Here is a 16,051-nt window from a genome sequence, read left to right on the forward strand (position 1 = left end):
CTTAACAACAGAGGGAAAGTTCCCCTCACCAAACACACACACACACACACACACTCATTGCCGTCCTCCCTCCCCTCTTCCCTGCGCCTGCCCTTTTTAGGCTGTTCCTCTTTTTTTCCGTCCGAAAAGAGAGGGATAGTATGACAGCTTTTCCTGCTTCTTGTGGATTGGAGCTGAGAGGAAAAAAAAACTCTGTTACTCACTCCGTCTCCAACTTTGAAAGGAAGTTACCACCTCTTCCCCATACTCACACGCTCAGGCAGACACACACACACACACACTCATACACACACACACACGCTCTTCAGGACTTGACCACAGCAGTAACAGAGAATCAACAGTCAGAGCTGCTTATAATGCTGTGTTTCTTTTTAAAAGTGGAGGGAAAAAAGGCCAGGATTTCCATTTTAGCCTGAAACTCTGTGTGTGTGGACTGAACAGCTCTTTGTCGTCATACGCCGGTGAGTTTGACAGTTATACTATACGTTTCAGTGTATGAACAGTAGAACTCAAAGTGCATCCAAGTACAGTTTTCCTGTTGCTGTGCTTGGCATGCTTTTTTGTTTTATTATTTTCTTGCATCTTTCTTAAAACTTCGCTTCTGCAACCTCTTAGAGATGCATGACTTTTGGAAAACTAGTGCTATATAAAGTTTAATGCCTGCTTTCAATCACTAAACCTCCTGTAATCATAACTTCATTTATAATGTGTGTTCTTTATATAATTAAGTGAAGTAAGACTCATGTACATGACTTGATGAAGCCCTTCAGTTTGTGTTGATAGTAATAACCCCAGTACATTACACATTTTTTTTCCATTTACTGTTCTGGACTAAGTTGATTGTTTATGTCTCTATAATGCATCACACAGCAGTCTCGCTACATATGTGTTTTCAACATGTATCCTATGAACCGGTGCCAAAGAGGAGCTGATGCAGCACTTATTGTTAAGACAGGACAGGAGAGACTGCATATGGCTTTCCTGTGCAGCTGCACTTTATTGGCTAACCTTGCCGCGATTAATTACTTGTCACCTTGCTACAATCAAATCAAACATCCTGTCGCCTTTTGTGTTTTTTGTTGAAGCAAGCGAGGGCTGACGTAATCTAACCTGAGACAACTGAGGTGAGAGACGTCACTGGATTTCATAGTGTACACATGGTGCATATGGCTTTATTTTTCCTCACATGGAGCTTCATGCAGAACAGCAGTTAACCATATGCTTCAGATCCCATTGCTCTCTCTCTCTCTCTCTCTCTCTCTCTCTCTTTGCAGTGGACATTCAGAGCCTCTTATCTAGGAGAAAGCGAGGTGGGAGGGTGGAGGCTGCACTGGGCTGGGTTGCTCTCAGGGGTCTCTTTCAATTTACACTATCTGAGTGGGCAGGCAGCACTTTAGCTGTGCCTCCTCAAGTCAATCAGATAACCTTCCATAGGATAAGTGTGAATGCTTGGTTAACAAACCCCTCTGAGGCTGACTGGCTGGAAGGAGATGACTTCTGAATGACCTCTCGGAGCTATTCATACCAGCAGACGCTTTTTTTTTTCATTCTCCAAAACCTTACTGATTCACTTATCAGTCGACTTGTCTTATCTGTTCTGAGGATGGTTGTTAACCAACTCTGTTTACCCAAAGGTTAGGGGTCACACGCTGAATTTTACTGCTTGTCTAAACTCCCATGGTAGCAATCGGTTTTCAGGGGAGATGCAGAACGTTTCAGCCTACGCATACAGTATACGCAGGGTGTTTGCTCTTTAGCCAAATAAAGTCAAGGTCTTGGGTAAAAAATAGCAGTTTTTTAATGAACTTTTATGCACTGTAAAAAAAATGACTGTAGAATCAACACCGAAAAGTTGTAAAATTGCAACATAAAAAAAACTGTAAGTGACAATACAATGCAAAGTTGTTTATTTGAAAAGATTTTTGTGTTAACGATTAAATCAAATATAGCTGTAGTTCTTACAGGAAGAGTATGTGAACAAAACCAGATTTGTATTTAGAAATTATGTATTTCTATTGTTTTCAGAAAATAAAACTGTAAATTGAAATACAGTGTGGTGCCGTTTAAATTGCAAGACCATAATGTTGTAATAACGGCGTATTTGCTTTTTTTTTTTTACATATATATAAAAAAAGTTATAAAAAAAAAAAGTAAACATTTAACAATGTAACATTTTAAATTTGTAAATGAATGGGTTGGTAGAGTGGCTCGTCCAGTAACCAAAGTGTTGGTGGTTCGAATCCTGGCTCCGACTGTCCATATGTCAAAGTGTCCATGGAAGACACTGAACCCTAAATTACTCCCAGTTGGAGCGCTTTGGACACCATGAAGGTGAAGAAAATGTCCTAAATAAGTGCAGTCCATTTACCATTTAAATCCAATGTTAAATCTACATGTTTAAAATGTTAAATCTACATGTTACTCCATAAATATGTTTACAGTTGGATGTGTTTTTTACAGTATTGTTCTGGAAACCACAGCTGCCAGTTTTTTTCTGTAAAAAAAAAAACAGGATTTTTTTTACACTTACTTGTACTTGCACTTGTATTCCTACTTTTTTGGTTCAGATTGTATCTGTTTTGTGTAGTAGAAAAATTTGCATATGCATAATTCACAGCAAATTATGTTTTATAGACAGAAACATTTTCAAAACATATGAAAATCACAAAAGTACATGGATATCACACAAACAACTTTCACTAGAATCATTCCAGTACTGACTGGTTAGTGAAATCATATCTAGTTTTTAATGTTTTCCCCATATATTTCATATCTCACAAGATTATGTGCCTTTAAGCAAACTCTAAAATTTAACTATGAGAGAAACATTTTCCATACTTTATAAAGACTGTCAAGGTCTGGAGAAGAGACTTTCAAGCTCTGCACCAGCACCCTGTATATGGGATAGGTTACAGCAAACAGAAACTTTGTCCTGTGCTCTGTGAAAATCCAAAGAACCACTTCCCATACAGTAAAAAAAAAAACAACTGGGCTGATTTAACAAGCTGACAAATGTGTTTTCTTAAATGCAAAACACTTATCATAAGATAATAGCTTTTTCCGCAGTTACCCCCCTAAAAGCCCCTTTAGTTTTATTTCCCTCACAGTGTGTATAATAGCCTAAGGGGAGAGCTATTATTAAAAAAATAAATAATCTTAGACTATGGCAGTAATTACAAAAGGGTAATTTGCACTCACGTTATGTTTCCTTTAAAGTGTAAGTTCAGCAATTTAGGTGTTTATGTCCTGTATATAAATATAATGTGTATCTTATGCAGCAGTATTACAGGGACCTGCAGGGAAATCTGGATTTTGTTAGTTATTTATTGGAAAATAAGGTTAATGTTAAATTAAAGCTAACCCAACAGAAAATATCAAACAGCTGAGTAAAATGAACATTTCTGCACCAATGAATTATGATTTCATGATAGTGTTCCAGCATCATTTCACCGCCCTTGTTCAAAACTCAACATGTCATTGCTTCCAATTTGGCTCGAACCATTTCCAAGGCCTTAGCTGTACATTTACACACCCCTGCAAACCACTTTGGCAAAGGAAAATAGTTGTAATTTTCCAAAATCCACACATAACTGACCGATGATTTCAGCCATCTCAGTCAAAAGTTTCATTATCCAAAAGGGAAAGATTGATTTTTGTACTGAAATACACTGTGAAGAATTGATCTATGAAACTGAAACGCTGCGATGATGGAGCTCATTGCACATATTCAGGCAATGACACACACCATTAGGGCCCCACAGAGATCAGCTGATTAGCATCTGATCGCTGCGAGCATCAGCTACACCCCCAGTCGCATAACTGAACAGTCTGTTCAAACACATAGTCTTCATTAACGGTCAGTATTATGAGGATCAGTCAGGACAATGTACACTATAGTCTGTTTGCTCACTGAACTATGAATGGTTCCTTTATGCATAAATCAAAAAAGTAATGAATGACAAAAGTTATGTGGAGCTTTAATCTTATTAACATTATAACCAGCAGGATCTTCTAGATTCATTGAAGAGAAGGAGTTTGACGAATGAGCTGTCTCAAAAACTGTATTTAGCTAATCTCCCATCAACCACTGCTGCCTTGGAGGACTCTGTAGTAGGAGCCCAGTCGCTGGCCCAGAGACTCCTCTGTTTAGGCTCAGGCACATGTTTGACAGGCCAAATCCATGGGGTTTTCCTAAGCTTACTGTACACTCCCATCATGGATATACAGACATGCCTATAGACATCACACTGACATAATGGGCTGCATAAAAAAACAACCCTCTTATACTGTAATTATCAATTTAGTCCCAATGTTCAGTCCAAGTTAAGTAGATCAAACAGATCAAATCAAAAGTCCAGCTCTTAAATTTATTTTTTAACCCATAAAGACCCAAACATCCACCATCGACCGAAAGCATCTACTGATCTAAACTCTTCATCCACTAATCCTATCAATACATGTAAATAATTGGTGTAAAATACAGTTTGTCATCTTTTCATGGTCATCAGATATGACCCATTTGGACGTTCAGAGGCTCCGTAGGGAACATGGAAACACCATCATCTTCTACAACACTGATTCGCCAGTAAAACCCATGGAGTTGGATAAAAGACAGTGGATGGAGACACTTGGTTTATGTTCAGTTAATGATAGATTTGACTGAAAAAGTCACCTTTTCTTCAGTTTTTGACATAATAACCCCCAACTTTAATCTGAGCTTTAATGAACATCTACATGAGCAGTGAATTAAATATAGGAAAATACCTGATTTCCATAAAAAAAGTAAAACACAGAGGATAATGTAATAAATGGTGACGAATCACTTAAGAAAGGTTAAATATGAGTTCTTCTATGAAACTGGTCCTAAAAACAGGACAAAGGGGCTGATAATTCAAACCAGATGTAGGCTAATGTTATGAAGCAAGTTTGGAAGCACTTTGGGTCTATTTTAAAAATAAATATTTACTGAGATAAAAGAGAAACTATTTTTCAGAAACACATTTTTGTACTTTTTGGGGGTGGTTTTTTATACAAAAATCTGCATGTAACATGGTAAAAAGGACACAAAAATTTTGCGCTACTATTTTTTTTAATATCTTTTTATTCTCTCACAGGTACATTTTGGGAATCAAACTAATCATGCAGACTGTTTCACAAAAATGACAGATGTGGCAAAATCACTCACAATTTATTTGTGTTCCGCATGTAACGCCAGTGGACATGATGAGTTACATGCGACACCTGGAATGAGACTGAGATTCATGAAAAACCCACATGTCTGAATTAGAAAAACCAGTAGGATCATCAAATTTAACACAGCGTCTTTATTTATAGTAGTATATAAGACCATTTCAAGCCACGTTTTCCAGATCAAATGCACTGACAGTGACAGTGTCAAGTCACTTTTTCTTCAGTTTTCTCTCTTTCGATACAATAACCTTTGACTTGACTCTGAGCTTTTATGAACATCTACATGATCAGACAATAAAACATAGGAAAATAGATGATTTTCGAAAAAAAAAAAAAAAAAAGTTAAATTCTTCAGGTGGTGGGGTAATAAATGCAAAACTAAACATCAAACTAATCATAAAAAGTGTAAGTGTAGGCCAAATGTTATGTATTTGCCAGTACTGACACTATCTTCTGCTGATACAGGTAATTTGTATAATGTTCTATCAGTGCCTATTAATCATCTCAAGTAAGATTATTTGTATTAACCCTTTCATGCATAGTGGTCACTACAGTGGACAGCTATTCTACAGCTGTTCTCTTGTATATTCATGGGTTTTATTGTTTCAGTTCCATATCAGCCAACACAGTGGACACTTATCCATCATCCCATACAGTGCGTTTCATACCGTTACTGTAACTATGCTGTTCTTGATAAACCTGATCTGCAGTGACATGTTTTAGTGTAAATCAACAAACAAAACAGGTTTTTTTTTTTTTTTTGGCATATTATCTCCATGAAATGAATAATAACTGGCATTAGAGTATGTTAAAATGTGGGAAAACATCTGATTAGCAGCATTAAAAATGTTTTTATTGCATACTGTTCCATATCACTTTCTGATATTAGGTTTTAAATTCATGTTTCTTTGCTTGAAAAATTAAATGCATTGGGTCCGGCTGAGTGGACAGTTTTGTAACTCCTTAGAAAAAAAAACAAACAAAACTAAATTGTATGTTTTTTTCATGCCTAAAGAACAATAAAAACACACAAATATTGTGACCAAGGTTCTCATAATTGCATGAAAGGGTTAAATTACTCTTGTGCACTTTGATTTAACATTTCTAGCGCATCAATAAACGTCTTATACAGTCATCACTACAGTAAAAATCTGACTTCTTACCATATTCTGATACAAATGAAATGTCACTGTTGATGGATGCAGCGATTTACAGTGTATATATAGAGTTTTAGCGACTGTTAGCTTGTACATTTACTATATAATCAATTCCTGTCACAGCAACATTTGTAAACCTCCTAAATATACTGCAGCTTCACCTTATTCATGAGCACATTGGAACAAGACCAGTAGACATAATCATGGGAAGGGCACACTGGTGGTTTGTGTAACAGAGTAATCCGACGGGCTCTTCTAATTGGTACAGTATGTGGTGCCGGCGTGCTGCTGGACGTTCGCCCAGATCGATGAAAACGGTGAGATCATGGTTCTGTTTGTAAAGCCTGAAGTTTAAGATCATCTAAAGCCCACTGTTCTTCAGAGAATTATGGAGGAATGCTGACATACATACACAAACAAACCAGTATCTGTCTATACACTCTGACATACACACAAATAAAGCCTGTCAGCAAACATGCACAGCTGTGGCTCCGTGGCTTACTACTGCCATGAGCGCAGTTTGATACGCTTGACTGGTACCGTGATAACGTCAGGATGAAGATGGTTCACGGCAGATCTGCTCTTGATTTACATAGCCAAGCATTCTGACTCTGCCTCACATCAGGAACACATCTGGCTGCTATTAACCACTTGCCCTAACCCCTAGCTCAGTCCCATATCTCCATTACCCTCCTATTACCTGCTGTAACCCACAAATCTGTATCTGTACGCTCTTCACAGGACGAGCATTACCCTGCGGTTCACTTTTAATGACACTAAGATACAGGGATTCGTTGGGGCAAGGGTTGTTATTAGTCTTAGCCAAGCTGGCGACATGTGGAGTAACTGTTCTGTTGTATTTATAACCCAAAACGTGTTGAGAAGTGTGATGTGTGATGTCTAAAGTTAAATAATAACTCTCCAGAATACAAAATAAGTGGTTGGTAGAATTTTATGTTTACCTCTGGAAAACTTTTAGTCCTTGAAAGAAAAGCTGTGGCTCATTGAGTCTATGTGAAGTCAAATAAAGTACAAGCCCAAAGCCAAATATATCAAAACAAAGCCTTCTTTCAGCTTTATATCAAACACCAAAACATATTCAAGTGGTTTGGATAAGACTGGATTGTCTAATGGAACAAAAATGTCTAAGTTTGAATACTGAACAAACAATGCAGGTTAAGGCTTAGTCAAGAGGAAACCTAATAAAAGCTGGGCAACTTCAATCTGTATTGATTTGACGTGTTAGTCTTTCAGCTGGCAGCGCACTGTAGTTCAGACAAGGGTCAGATATGACTGAGATGTGTTTGGTTTAACCTGAATGTGCTAGATGAGCGGATGTTTTCGTAGAGAAGCGCTATAGCGTTAACGTTGGTATGTTTGGCTTCAGATTTGTCTATTGGATGCTCAGAAAGTGACTAAAACAGGCAGGATCACCATGACTTTGCCACTCTGAAATACACTAATGTTGTTTCAGTATGTTTTGGTTCATTATATAAGTACTGTTCAGACAAAGAGGAGGTAGTTTGTTTGTCGGATTTGCACTGTTATATTTCTTTTTCTTTATTTTAGCCACTTGAACCCTTTCATTCATAGTGTACAGTGGACAGCTATTCTACAGCTGTTATATTGTATATTCATGGCTTTTGTTGTTTTAGTTTCATATCAGCCAACACAGTGGACGCTTATGCATCATCCCATACACTGCAATTGATAACATTACTGTAACTTCGCTGTTCTTGATAAACCTGATCTAACATGTTTGACTGTAAATCAGTTGCTTGTTATTGTTATTAGACTGTAATTAACGACGATTTGTTTTTTTTGTTTTTTTGCATATTATCTCCATGAAGTGAGTAATGGCCAGTATTAGAGTATGTAAAAATGTGAGAAAACATCAGATTAGCAGCATTAGAATGTTTTTATTTCATAGTTTTCACACAGTATACCAGTAATTACATGTTTCTTTGCTTCAAAAATTAAATGCATGGTGTCTAGCTGCGTGGATATATTTGCAACTCCATGAAAAGTAGCTTCATAAAAAAAAAAAAAAAAATCAATTTCATTTTTTTTTTTTTAATGCCTAAAGAGGAATAAAAACACTCAGGAAAAAAACCTTGACTAAGGTTCTCATAATTCATGCGTGAAAGGGTTAATACTGTTAATGTCTGTTAATCTTTATCACTCTTTGCAAAGGCACCATTGCCATGCTTATGTGTTTATGTGAAGTTTGCGGAACTGGTTGTTTCTTGACATTAGGTAACCCTTTAACCCCTGATGTGTCATTGGTGAGTGTTCTGAATGTATGATTTATTTGAAATATTCATAAAAATTCAAACGTTTGCTAAATAGGAAAAATGTCAAATCGTGCTGATAGAATAGACCTTGTTCTTTCCATAGATATCTGAGCATGCTCAGTTCACCCCTTGTGGAACGGGGGGCAAAACACAAAACAGTGAGTGAGGAGTGAGACCGACTCGCTATAAAAATAGACGGTTTGGGCTTCTTTTTTTTTTTTTTTTACACTGTTTTCCTTGTCGTTTTTTGTTTTTACCGTTGTTTGCAGTGTTGTGGTTTTCCTTTATTTATTTATTTTTTTACTGTTTTTACCGAGTTTTGACAGTGTAACTGCTTTTTGGAGTTCAACAAGGTGCTTTAAAAAAAGAAAAACTAATCCAAAACAAAAACTACTGGGCTTAAATTCAAATGCTTGTTGTTCAGTGTGTTCCAGTTCACAGTCCATGTTCAATATCCTAAATCTCTTTTTGATGTACATTCTGAGTTCCTTATTTAGTAAAAACCTGACAAACTTCAATTCCTTTTCTTTGTCTTATTCCATTATTCCACCTTGTTTTACCCTAAAACACACAGTAAAGCAAAACCACTGAAGAAAAGGAACACAAGCAGCTTTTATGACACTGAAACAGACACAAATTCACAGCAGAATGTTTCCCTGAAATAATGTCTGAAGGGGTTCAAGGGTTACTAAGTCCTATTTCTAAGGTCGTGGTAGGTGAAGTTGTACATTGTTGTAGCTGAGAAGAAAAAAAACACTGAAGAACTTGGGAGAAAGTATGAGGCAAAAGCTACCAAAGTCATCTCCACATAAATCAGTGTACAGGCTGTTATGGAGGATGTAGACAGCTGTTAGCTTATGATTCAAGAAATGAAGAACTCCCAAGATAAACTTCATGTAAGCACACAAACATCCATGAATAATACAGTCAACCTTTGTAGAATTAAAGAGTTTTTGCCCTTATTCCACAATGATGATACAGTCACGAAAAAAATTATTAGACCATCAAAAGTCATCAAAAACAATGGTTATGCCACAGGTGTCAAACATGCGGCCCAGGGGCCAAAACCGGCCCGCCAAAGGTTCCAATCCGGCCCGCGGGATGAATTTGCAAAGTGCAAGTCATGGCATCAAACTCAAAAATAATATTATAATAACCTATAAATAATGACAACACCAATTTTTCTCTTTGATTTAGTGCAAAAAGCATTAAATTATGAAAATGTTTACATTAACAAACTATCCTTTAACGATAAAATGTGAATAACCTGAACAAATATGAACAACCTGAAATGTCTAAAGAAAATTAAGTGCAATTTTAACAATATTCTGCCTGTTACTAAATGTTTTGTGCCGCTGTAGATCTGATCTGTAATGCATATGTATGAATGAAAAGTCGACGCAAAATATTGATAAGATTGTACTTATATTTCTTAACAAATTTCATTTTTTTCAGGTTATTCACATCCTTTTTGTTTAGATACTTACCTCTGCCAAGGAGGTTATGTTTTTGTTGGCATTGGTTTGTTTGTCTGTCTGTTTGTGTGCAAGATAACTCAAAAAGTTATGGACGGATTTGGATGAAAATTTCAGGAAATGTTGATACTGAAACAAGGAACATATGATTAAATTTTGGTGGTGATCGGGGGTGGTGGGGCACGGGGGCCCATTGATCTGCCTTGGCGGAGGTCTGCACTCTCTGAGTGCTTTTAGTTTGTAAACGTAAATACTGGCATAATTGAATGTCCTTTTTTGTGCTAAAACAATTTGTAGTTGTCATTTTTTTATTGGCTATCATGCTATTTACTGGTTCCGGCCCACTTCAGATTAAATTGGACTGAATGTGGCCCCCGGAAGAAAATGAATTTGACACCCCTGGGTTATGCAATCAAGTACTAAGTCCTGTGTGTATCATGTGACTAAAACAGGCAGAAAAAGAAAACATGGAATGCCTAAAAGCACTGTTTTTGGCAACACAATGCCATAGCTATTGATATAAGAACTGAAGTGATTTTGGTTATCATCAAGAAAACATGGAAAATGGCTAGATATCAGCTCTGAAATTAAACTGTTATGAGCTATTTTTGTTGTTATCATTATATTTGTCCAAACAAATGTACCTTTAGTTGTACCAGGCATTAAAATGAACAAGAAATTGAAGAAAACAAGGGGCGGTCTAATATTTTTTTCTGCAACTGTAGGTTGAGGAAGGCCTTTCTCCAGTAGTGCAAAACCCTAAAATGACGTTTGCGCAAAACTATACTGTCTACAACAGGGGTGTCAAACATGCGGCCTGGGGGCCAAATGCGGCCCACCAAAGGGTCCGATCCGGCCCGTGGGATGAATCAGCAAAAATTACACTTAAGATATTAACAATCAAGGATGTCGTAGTCATTTTTGTTCAGGTTCCACATACAGACCAATGTGATCTCAACTAAAATAATAGTATAATAACCTATAAATAATGACTCCAAATTTTCTTAGTTTAATGTGAAAAACATAATATTACATTACATCTATAAATAAGTAAGGACAACTCCAAATTTTTCTCTTTGTTTTAGTGTAAAAACTTACATTAAATGATGAAAATATTAACATTTACAAACTATCCTTTAACAATAAAATGCAAAAAACCTGAAATTTTGAAAGGGAAATTTTAATTATTAATTATTCTTCCTGTTATTAAATATTTTGTGCCTTTGTAGATCCAATCCGTAATATGCATGTATAAATGGTAAGTTTAGGTGTAATATTGTTAAAATTGCTTCTCAAGAAATTTCAGCTTTTTTTCAGGTTGTTCACATCATTTTTGTTTGGATAGTTTGCAAATGTACATATTTTCATAATTTAATTTTGATTGCACTAAAACAAAGAAAAAAAATTTGGAGTCATCATTATTTACAGGTTATTATGCTATTGTTTTACTGGTCTGGCCCACTTGAGATCAATTTGGGCTGAATGTGGCCCCTGAACTAAAATGAGTTTGACACCCCTGGTCCACAACTTTCTGTACCTAAGTGATTTAACACAACAAACCTGTAAAAGTTATCTGATGGTGTTTGCAACCACCGAGAGAGCAAGGTTGTCTTCGGGATCAAACTCACCTGGATTTCCACGCTTCTATCATGATGGTAACCACATGGCTGTCCAGTTTCCAAATACAACTTTCCTCTCAGTCTGATATTGTGGCAGGCCTTGACAAGGAGGAAGCAGCACCAACACTTAGCACAGCTTGAAACCCAAGATCTTCATGTCAAGAACTGGGAAGAAATGCACTCTTGATTTCTGCATACATGTCCTCTGCAACCTTTTTGGATATGTAAGACAAAAATTGCTGTGGGTTCACTGAAAAAATTACTTTCACCCCACGGACTTCCATGAGTGCTTTCACAGACCCTGTAAGAACAGATCTGGGTTTGGATGATTTTTCTGTTTACCGGGTGGAAAGTAATTCGCTGCACCTCTGTCCTTTGGAGGAGGGTTTGAAGTTTGAGTACATTTCAGTACTTGGAGGACGTTTTCTGGCTCGACTGCAGGTGTGTGATAAATGGCTTGCATAAAAGTCCAGCAGATATTTTTGTGATACAGTTTCAGATTCTTTGGCAGTTCCGAGGTATAGCCGTTAACCTCTGCTCTTTAAGGGAATTTCTTCGTGAAGGAGGGAATAACTGAGCTCTGATTCAGTATATTTATTTAAGAGGGAAAATGCCAATTGAGAATGTGCTCTCCAAGCTGAAAATAGAAAATAAATTAACCAGATTGGTTTGTTTGATGCTGTCGCGCATCATTAGGTCCAGACTAATTTCTTTTTCAGTAGCATCAGCAAGGACTTTTTAATGAACACTAAATCTTGTAAATCCTCTAAATCTTCTGCGATCTCTGATACAAGAGTGAAATACACGTGGATTAACCCATAAAGACCCAGTGCGACTTTTATGGCAATTACAAAAATGAATTTTTCTCTCTATTTAACCATTCTTTAGTGTTTTGTCACCATTTATTATAATATTATCCTCTGTATTTTGCATTTTCAGTGAAAATCAGGTATTTTCTTATATTTAATTTACTGATCATGTTCATAAAAACTCAGATTAACCCTTTCATGCATAGTGGTCACAACAATGGACATCTATTCAAAGCTGTTCTCTTATATATTAATAGATTATGATGTTTTAGTTCCAGCCAATGCAGTGGACGCTTATGCACTATCCCACAGACTGCAATTAGTAGTAGTAGTAATCATTTATTCGTCCATTTAACAGAACATGATATATACATACATACAGTTTGGATTTCTATGTTAAACATGGGTAAAAAGGTGTAGGGTGAAGCAGCAGCTTATTTATGCCTTCCCTGTTTACAAGAAGAAAAGTTGCAGAAACAAAACAAGATAAGAAGATGGCACAGTTTTAAACAATAATATAATAAAACAAATAATATGATCTGAGCAAAATCTTAGATTCATACTGATAATTGGCTTACTTTATCCTAATACTAATTCATACCATTACTGTAACTTTGCTGCTCTTGATAAACCTGATCTGCAGTAACATGATTGAGTGGAAATTAATGGCTTATTATGGTTATTAGACTGTAATTAACAGGTTTTGTTTAAACAAAAAGACTTTTTTTGCATATTATCTCCATGAAGTGAGTAGTGACAAGTATTAGCGTATGTTCAAATGTGAGAAAACGTCAGATTAGCAGCATTAAAAATGTTTTTATTGCATACTGTTCCATATCACTTTCTGATATTAGGTTTTAGTAGTTTTCGTACAGTATATCAGTAAATACATGTTTCTTTGCTTCAAAAATTAACTAAATGGTGTCCAGCTGAATGGACATTTTGAAACTCCATGAAAAATAGGTTCATAAGATAATTTTCATGCTTAAAGAGTAATAAAAACACTCAGAAAAAAAAATAAAAAATCTTGATTAAGGTTCTCATAGTTCATGCATGAAAGGGTTAAAGGCTTATTATATCACAAAAAGAGAAAACTGAAGAAAAAGTGACTTTTATCAGCAAATATATCAGTAACTAAACATAAACCAAGTGTCTCCATCCACTGTCACTGATCCAACTCCATGGGTTTTACTGGTGAATCAATGTTGTAGAAGATGACGGTAGCCTCTTTTACTTCTGTTATGGAAATATTTCACCTTTATTCCGGAACGACGTCTGTGTGAACTAAATGGTGGGATCATTTGCTCCCACCTTTATTGTAATGCCTCTGGAGGTAGTAACAGAGCTGTGATAAAGGTGGAACGCTATGTAAAAGGAGCATCTCTTGTTTCGCAACCAAGGTGTGACGTTTTATAACGGTGACTCCCGCACCTGAGAAACAGTGGGCGTGTATGGAGGCATTGGCATGGATTCTGCAGCAGCCGTTCAGGTGCCGCGGCTTCGTGCCAGAGGTATCATGGCTTTGTGCCAAGGGTACTGCGGGTGCCGTGGCTTTGTTCCAGAGATTCTGCGACTACATGCCATTTTCACCCGTGGTACGAAGCCGTGGGACCGGCACCCAGGACGGCTGTCACAGAATCCATGCCAGTGTCGCCATATGCGCACTATACGCTGCACTGCGTCAGCGCCAAGGTTATTATCGTTAACGAAAACTAACGAAATGACGAAAACTAGAATTGAAAAAATATTTTCGTTAACTGAAATGAATAAAAACTGTAATTAAAAGAAAAAAAAATAACTAACTGAAACTGAAACTAACTAAAACGTTTAAAAATTATGGATAAAATTCCCTTCGTTTTCATTTTTGTCAACGTCGGATTGATACGAAAGCGATTTATTTCGCTCTAGCAATTTTATCTGCTGTCACCATATGATATTTAACGGTCTGTCACTTCTCGTCACTTGTGGTTTCCAGTCATCTTCTGGTCCCCACTCTACCTGGAAACATGGAGAATAAAGCTGGGAGAAAGCAGCAGAGTCCTGTCTGGGATTTATGTGAATACGACAGAGAAAAAGAGAAAAGATATAAAAAACACTAAAACTAAACTGAAACTAAGCATTTAGAAAAAAATGAAAACTAATAAAAACTAGCAAACCTGCTCTAAAAACTAATTAAAACTAAGTGAATTAGAGAAAAACAAAGTCAAAACTAAATAAAACTAAACTATAATGAAAAATGCAAAATTTTTATAACCTTGGTCACCGCCCCTTTGATTCCGGAACACAGGTCCACTGTGTTAAAGTCCAGCCTGTCTCACCTCTGTTACACCTTTGGCTTGACTGTGTAAATCAGTCAATGGTGGAAAAAAGGTGGCATCACCATCTCGCCTTTTTTCCAGGATCTCTGTGTAAAAGTGTCTGGTGTTTCCACCTTCACTACGGAGCCTCTGAACGTCCAAATGAGTCATATCTGATGACCATGAAAAAATGACAAATTGCATTTTACACCAATTATTTACATGTATTGATAGGATTAATGGATCAACACGTATTAAACAGTTTAGATCAGTAGATGGTTTTGGTTTTTATGGGTTAAAACGACAATGCAATGGGATTTGGAACTTTATCCGAGTCAAACCGCAGAAAAGCTGTCAGCTGTGCCAGGAATTGTTGTGGCTGTGCAGAAATTCTAAGTATTAAAAATATTTCTTTCCTTCTGCGGTTCAGCGTGTGTCATTACAATGAGGAAATAACACCGGCCTGCTCCCTTGTGTAATCTGACCTTTTCATCTTCCATGTATAAATCAAATGTGGCTTGACTCTCTGCATAAATCCCACTCAAGTGTTATGACTTTGATTTCTTCATTGTGGATGAGGAGCACTGTGGTTGGGTGGTTTATGAAACAAGTACATTGCTGGTGAAGTATCTAGGCAGAAGTGCTTCTATTCTGCGACAAATCTTTATTTTGGAGATCTGCCCCTGTGAGGAGGCAGCTGATAAATCACTCGGCTGACATCTGTGTACAGTAGACAACTCAGTTAATCTGTTTTAACAAACGTATCTCAAACAATAGCGACGATGCTGAGGGAAGGCTTTGACGTGGACATTCCTGCGGAAAGGGACAAACCTATAGGAAGGAAGAGCCATTGTGGTTATTAAAAGGTGGATAACAACAAAAAATACCACACAACATGATAGTCTGGAGCTCCACAACCACACATAATGTTTAACCCTTTATTGGACTATTTTTGGTCATTTCCACATTCATTACAAAACAGTGACAGCAACAGTTCCAATGAGGACAGTGAGTCAACAATCTCAGGTCCAATGTGGTCTACAGGGTCGGTAAGGTCCACCTCTGCATGAACAGTGAGTGTACCTGCTTTGTTAGGTACCATGAAGTAATGGTACTAATGTAAGGAATGATGTTCAAAGGAGAATGTGGATGTGGACAGGGGTCTGGATCAGCACTTATGATGGTCTAATATTCTAAAATACATGTTCCT

At 36.9% G+C, this 16,051-nt stretch overlaps 1 protein-coding gene across 2 annotated transcripts in view; it reads left to right on the forward strand.

Annotated features, from left to right (window-relative positions):
* The first annotated feature begins 209 nt into the window (after positions 1 to 209).
* Positions 210 to 16,051, forward strand: part of eva1ba (eva-1 homolog Ba (C. elegans)) — a 28,022-nt gene continuing 12,180 nt past the window's right edge. For both annotated transcript variants that reach the window (XM_030158811.1, XM_030158810.1), the window contains exon 1: positions 210 to 461. The gene's annotated coding sequence lies outside the window, so the exon portion shown is untranslated. The remainder of the gene's footprint in view (positions 462 to 16,051) is intronic.

Source organism: Sphaeramia orbicularis, chromosome 16, assembly GCF_902148855.1.
Source record: "Sphaeramia orbicularis chromosome 16, fSphaOr1.1, whole genome shotgun sequence".
NCBI classification, from domain to species: Eukaryota; Metazoa; Chordata; class Actinopteri; order Kurtiformes; family Apogonidae; genus Sphaeramia; species Sphaeramia orbicularis.